Source organism: Rhinopithecus bieti, unplaced genomic scaffold (assembly GCF_001698545.2).
Source record: "Rhinopithecus bieti isolate Rb0 unplaced genomic scaffold, ASM169854v2 scaffold_12689, whole genome shotgun sequence".
NCBI lineage: Eukaryota > Metazoa > Chordata > Mammalia > Primates > Cercopithecidae > Rhinopithecus > Rhinopithecus bieti.
This window is the reverse complement of record NW_016807758.1, coordinates 2,028,989-2,034,988: the sequence shown is the minus strand read 5'-3', so window position 1 is coordinate 2,034,988 and position 6,000 is coordinate 2,028,989. Positions and strand designations below refer to the sequence as shown.

At 41.7% G+C, this 6,000-nt stretch overlaps 1 protein-coding gene and 1 pseudogene across 1 annotated transcript in view; one reads left to right on the top strand and one right to left on the bottom strand.

Annotated features, from left to right (window-relative positions):
- The window catches only part of CCSER2 (coiled-coil serine rich protein 2), a 199,473-nt gene that overhangs the window by 170,548 nt on the left and 22,925 nt on the right, over positions 1-6,000 (bottom strand).
- LOC108536726 (60S ribosomal protein L37 pseudogene) lies at positions 4,111-4,450 on the top strand (annotated as a pseudogene).

Here is a 6,000-nt window from a genome sequence, read left to right as displayed (position 1 = left end):
TAGATCGCCGCAGACTGCTATGTTAGCAGTTAGGGAGGCTCCGTGGGTGTGGGACCCTCCCGGCCAGGTGTGGGATATATTCTCCTGGTGTGCCTGTTCGCTTAAAGCACAGTATTGGGGTGGGAGTTACCCGATTTTCCGTGTGTTGTGTGTCTCAGTTCCCCTGGCTAGGAAAACGGATTCCCTTCCCCCTTGTGCTTCCAGGAGAGGCGATGCCTCGCCCTGCTTCAGCTCTCGCTGGTCAGGCTGCAGCAGCTGACCAGCACTGATTGTCCGGCACTCCCTAGTGAGATGACCCCAGTACCTCAGTTGAAAATGCAGAAATCACCGGTCTTCTGTGTCGCTCACGCTGGGAGTTGGAGACTGGACGCAAATTTTCAAGAGTGAGATACTACTATCTGAAAACGGGTATTTTTTGCAGAAGCCAACTCTCTGAACTGACCAACTCTTTGGTACTCAATCAAAGCTGCAAGAAAAGATAACCAGGTTAAACTTAAGTCACCACCTGGTTTCTCAAGGGCAATTTCAACTATACAAAATTTTTTTTTTTTTTTTTTTTTTGAGATGGAGTCTCGCTCTGTCGCCCAGGCTGGAGTGCGGTGGCTGGATCTCAGCTCACTACAAGCTCCGCCTCCCGGGTTTACTCCATTCTCCTGCCTCAGCCTCCCGAGTAGCTGGGACTACAGGCACCCGTCACCTTGCCTGGCTAGTTTTTTGTATTTTTTAGTAGAGACGGGGTTTCACCCTGTTAGCCAGGATGGTCTCGATCTCCTGACCTCGTGATCCGCCCGTCTCAGCCTCCCAAAGTGCTGGGATTACAGGCTTGAGCCTCCGCACCCGGCAACTATACAAGATTTTTAAACTCCATGCTAACTTTAGACCCTAACCTCACCCAAAATGTCCTATTTCGTAGTTATCTATGTCTTCCAAACCACTGTAGGCAGGGGAAAACAGAGGTGAGCAACTCAAGAGGCATGTGTGTTCTTTACTGTCTAGGTGGCTAAATTCCACCTAATGGGAAAGGAAAAAACTCATACTTAAAATCATGCATTAAACCACATTCTCTTCTTCAACAGAACTACTATATGCTTTCCATAACACCATTATGTTACCCATAAAAGCATTATTTGCCTACTAAATATTTACTGAACATCCATTATGTGCCAATAACTGCACAAGTTATTGTGGATACAGTTGTCACAGACAGATATGAACCTTGCACTCCTAGAGCTAATGGCCCAGCAAAGACTAGACATTTAAAATCACAAAAATATGGCCAAGTGCAGTGGCTCACGCCTGTAATCCTAGCACTTTGGGAGACCGAGGCAGGCAAATCACGAGGTCAGGAGATCAAGACCATCCTGGCTAACACAGTGAAACCCCGTCTCTACCAAAAATACAAAAAAATTAGCCGGGCGTGGTGGTGGGTACCTGTAGTCCCAGCTACTCGGGAGGCTGAGGCAGGAGAATGGCGTGAACCCGAGAGGCGGAGCTTGCAGTGAGCCAAGATCGTGCCACTGCACTCCAGCCTGGGCGACAGAGTGAGAGTCTGCCTCAAAAAACACACACACACACACACACACACACACACACACACACACACAAATATAATTAATGTCATAAAAAAGAAGTATGAGGACATACACTGGGAAGCAAGTCCAATGGAGGGAAAAGGGAGCTAGGGATTTTTCAGGGTTTCTATGGACAGTGTAGCTAGTCATCAGCCTCAATTATTCCACTAATTGTAAAGGTTTATGCCTGATTTGTTGGAGTTCTGAGACTCACTGATCCCACAAAACCATGGTCTCACCAACAAGTGTTTGCATATATAGTCTTGTGTCTGAAATGCACTACCCCTCACCCTTCACACATTCTTCATGGTATCAAACCACCTTTGCAGAAGCCAAACCCACCAGCCTCAGATGTGGGCTCTTGTTTCTTATCAACACACCAAGTAATGCTCCTCAGACCACTCAAAGTTTATTTTCCATCCACTGGAGGCCAAGTTCTTTGAGAACACAGACTGACTTTCATTCATCTGCTGCCTCAGTCAAGCCCTAAGACATAGGCTGGCACCTAACTGGCTTTTTACAAATGTAGGTTAAAAGCAAGAATAAACAGCATATTCCTTAATAGTGTCTTGCTAGGTATTTTACTAATTTTTACCTCAAATTTACATTATCAACACATCTATATACATATACACACACACACACATGCATAAAGCATAACAGCTTATCACACAATTGGCGGTATATTTCAATTAATATATGAGGTCCTATAGAACTGGTTTACAAGCTCCTATTTATAGGTTCCTGTTTACATAAGTAAAACAGGTACTAATACTGATTTTTTTCCACCTCTCCACAAACTACACTGAGTTACTAACCCTAATGAAGAAACCTAATCTCTTCCCTGACAGCTTCCTTCTTAATAATGTATTCTAATTTAGAATCTCAATCTCTACGCATATCCATGACACCTACTTCTTTCATTTTTTTGAAGAAGGAACTTAAAACTTTTGGCATAAAATATATTTTTTAAAAAATACTAAATTACAAAAGAAATGGAGTATGGCACAGTTTTAATCTCAGTATGACTCTTTAAATGTTCTTTAAATGTTGCTCTTTAAATGTTGTGCTCTTTAAATGTTGACTCCCTATATGATTTAGTTACAAAATGTTTTAGATAATTGCTCACACAACTCTTAATAGCAACTAGGATACCCATACCTTAACATATTTTAAAAGTAAAAATCCTTAAAATAGTTAACAGTATTTAACCAATTCCCAGAGTACTGACACTGAGAATCTGCTTGATTTGCCAAATACCAAAGTGACTAAAGTTAGCTGCAATGTTTGCATCTATAAATTAATTATAATGACCATCAAATATCTTATTGTGCTTAGGACTAACATAACTTCTTCCTTTGTAGAGAGGGCACACTTAATCCACTGCAAACCTCTACCTCAGATTAATACAACACTTTTTTCTTTTTTTTTTTTTTTTTTTGAGACAGAGTTTCGCTCTTGTCACCCAGGCTGGAATGCAATGGCATGATCTCGACCCACCGCAACCTCCGCCTCCTGGGTTCAAGTGATTCTCCTGCCTCAGCCTCCCAAGTAACTGGGATTACAGGCACCTGCCACCACGCCCAGCTAACTTTTGTATTTTTAGTTGAGACAGGGTTTCACCATGTTGGTCAGGCTGGTCTCAAACTCGTGACCTCAGGTGATCCACCCGCCTCAGCCTCCCAAAGTGCTAGGATTACAGGCGTGAGCCACGGTGCCCAGCCACAACACTTTTTTATTAAGTGACTATAAGACAAGATCCTGAAAAGTAAAGAAGGTACATACAGTACTTGCCATAAGCAGCTTATGATCTGGTAAAGGAAGAAATGCTGTTATTACAGCAATGACTTAAAACACATTCATTCAGTCATTAAACATTTATTGAAAGCCTATTATCAATCAGGCTGTGAGACAGAGGTTGTGGATAAAATAAGACCTTCCAATATAAGGGAAAAGACATGCAGACAAGAGAAGGGGAATGAAGTACTATAACTGCTAGAGTAGAGTATATGGGGTAGCACATGGAGGAACAAAAAAGAAAGTGCTTAACTGGGAGAGAGGGATAACATAAATGGTTTCGTAGAGGAGGCAATGCTTGAGCTGAGTCTGAAAAGATAAATAGTAAATAGAAATACAGACACTGAATGTGAAAAAACAATATAGCCTAAGAGCATAAACAAAAGCATGGAACCAGCATGCCACATTCAGAAAATTGTTGTTGACTGAACAATGGTAGCGAACAGGGTTTTAGAAATGCATAAGAAGGAAGAACAGGGGAAAAATACAGCCTACAGAGTGGCTTATGTGCCATACTAAGAAGTTTGGACTTTACTATGGGCAATTAAGAAACTAAAGGGTTTTAAACCATAAAAAAAAAAAAAAAGATCTCACCTGAATTTTGAAAAGTCACTTTGATTTAAGTATGGAAGAGATGGGTTAAGAAGGGGAGATGGGTTAAGACGTTACAACATGAGAAAGACAACAAAGATTGTAGCAAAAAGGTACAAAAGAGCTCTCTGGTCTCGGCTGCAGAAGCGAGATGACGAAGGGAACTTCATCGTTTGGAAAGCGTCGCAGTAAGACGCACACACTATGCTGCCGCTGTGGCTCTAAGGCCTACCACCTTCAGAAGTCGACCTGTGGCAAATGTGGCTACCCTGCCAAGCACAAGAGAAAGTATAACTGGAGTGCCAAGGCTAAAAGATGAAATACCACCAGAACTCGTCAAATGAGGCAGCTAAAAATTGTATATCGCAGACTCAGGCATGGATTCCGTGAAGGAACAACACCTAAACCCAAGAGGGCAGCTGTTGCAGCATCCAGTTTATCTTAAGAATGTCAGCGATTAGTCATACAATAATTGTTCTGGTTTTAAAAAATAAAAAATAAAAAAATAAAAAATAAAGGTACAAAAGATATCAGCAATATTAAATCTAAAGAATTTTGTCACAATAATGGGCACAAAATGAGAGCATAATACTTAGCAAATAAATGGATGAGTGATTGATTAGATGTGGGAGATGAAAGAGCTCAAAATTCTGGACTTGTCTCACTGGATATGATCGTTTTACCCAGACATAATGTTTGCCTTTCATTGAGGGCAAACATTATGTCTGGAGAAAAAAGATCACAAACTTAGCACGTCAAGCTAACTTTGAGGTGCATATCTAGAGAGCATACACCAGGGTGTTTACTGGTCAAAGGAGTCTGAAATGCAAGGGCAAAATCTGAAAGGAAGATGATGATTTGGGAATTATCAGCACAGGAATGATGGTCAGATTTTCCACCAAAAACAAATGAGGTCACCTGGAGAAGATGTACAAGGAGAGAAAGGTATCACCAACACTTAAAAAAATGGATGGGAGGAAGGGTCGGGGGTGGTGCAAAGAACGTATGATCCAAGGGTAAAGAACAGAACTAAAAAAGTAATTTGAAAGAAACTTTGAAGATAACAAGCAGTAGTGTCAAATTCCACGTATAAGTAAACTAAAAACTAAAAAGAATAATTGGGCTTGGTAGTTTACAAATTTGGTCACCTTTGCCAAAGCAGTTTCAGGAGACAAGACGAGGTACAGAAAACTGACTACAACAGGTTCAAGAATAAAGAGATAAACCGTCAGGAAACAACCTATTCTTTCAAACACACCCTATTTTTTCCAAAAAAAAAAGTAACTTGAGACAATATAGAGGCAATCTTCTTTGTTTTTTGTTTGAGATAGAGTCTCCCTCTGTCTCCCACCCAGGCAGGAGTGAAGTGGTGCAAACACAGCTTACTGCAGCCTCGACCTCCTGGGCTCAAGCAAGCCTCCCACCTCAGCCTCCCCAGTAGCTGGGACTATAGGTGTGTGTCACCACACCTGACTAATTTTTGTAAAGAATGGGTTTCCGCCACAATGTCCAGACTGGTCTCGAACTCGAGCTCAAGTAATCCACCCAGCTCAGCCTCCCAAAGTGTTGGGATTACAGACATGAGCCACCATGCCTGGCCTGGGTATATTTATTTATTTATTTATTTTATTTTGTACCCTCTTTTCTGCAGGAAAAGAGCTCAAAGAGGAGGTTAAAAAATAAAGAAAATGGTGGGTACAATATTTGGAACAAGATCCCACCATGAGATCAAGGTGGGCTCCCAGTCCTATCAGGAGACCGAAAATGCTAAAGGGGAAAACAAGGCAGAAGTTCTGGTTTACAGCTAATCCCTGAAGAAAGTGGCAGCTTGATGGGAATGGTAAACATTGTGCCTATGGTAGCCATGCTAATTGCAGGCCCCACTCACCTACCTAAGTCAGGATTGGCTAAACCTGAAAGGTATGGAAATCGTACCTGCAGCTGAACGGGGCTGGAGGAAGCAGGGACTAGATCTTACTAACTGTTATGAGCAAACTCAACCAACAAAAGCATACAGAACATGAGCAAAACAAGTAATTTC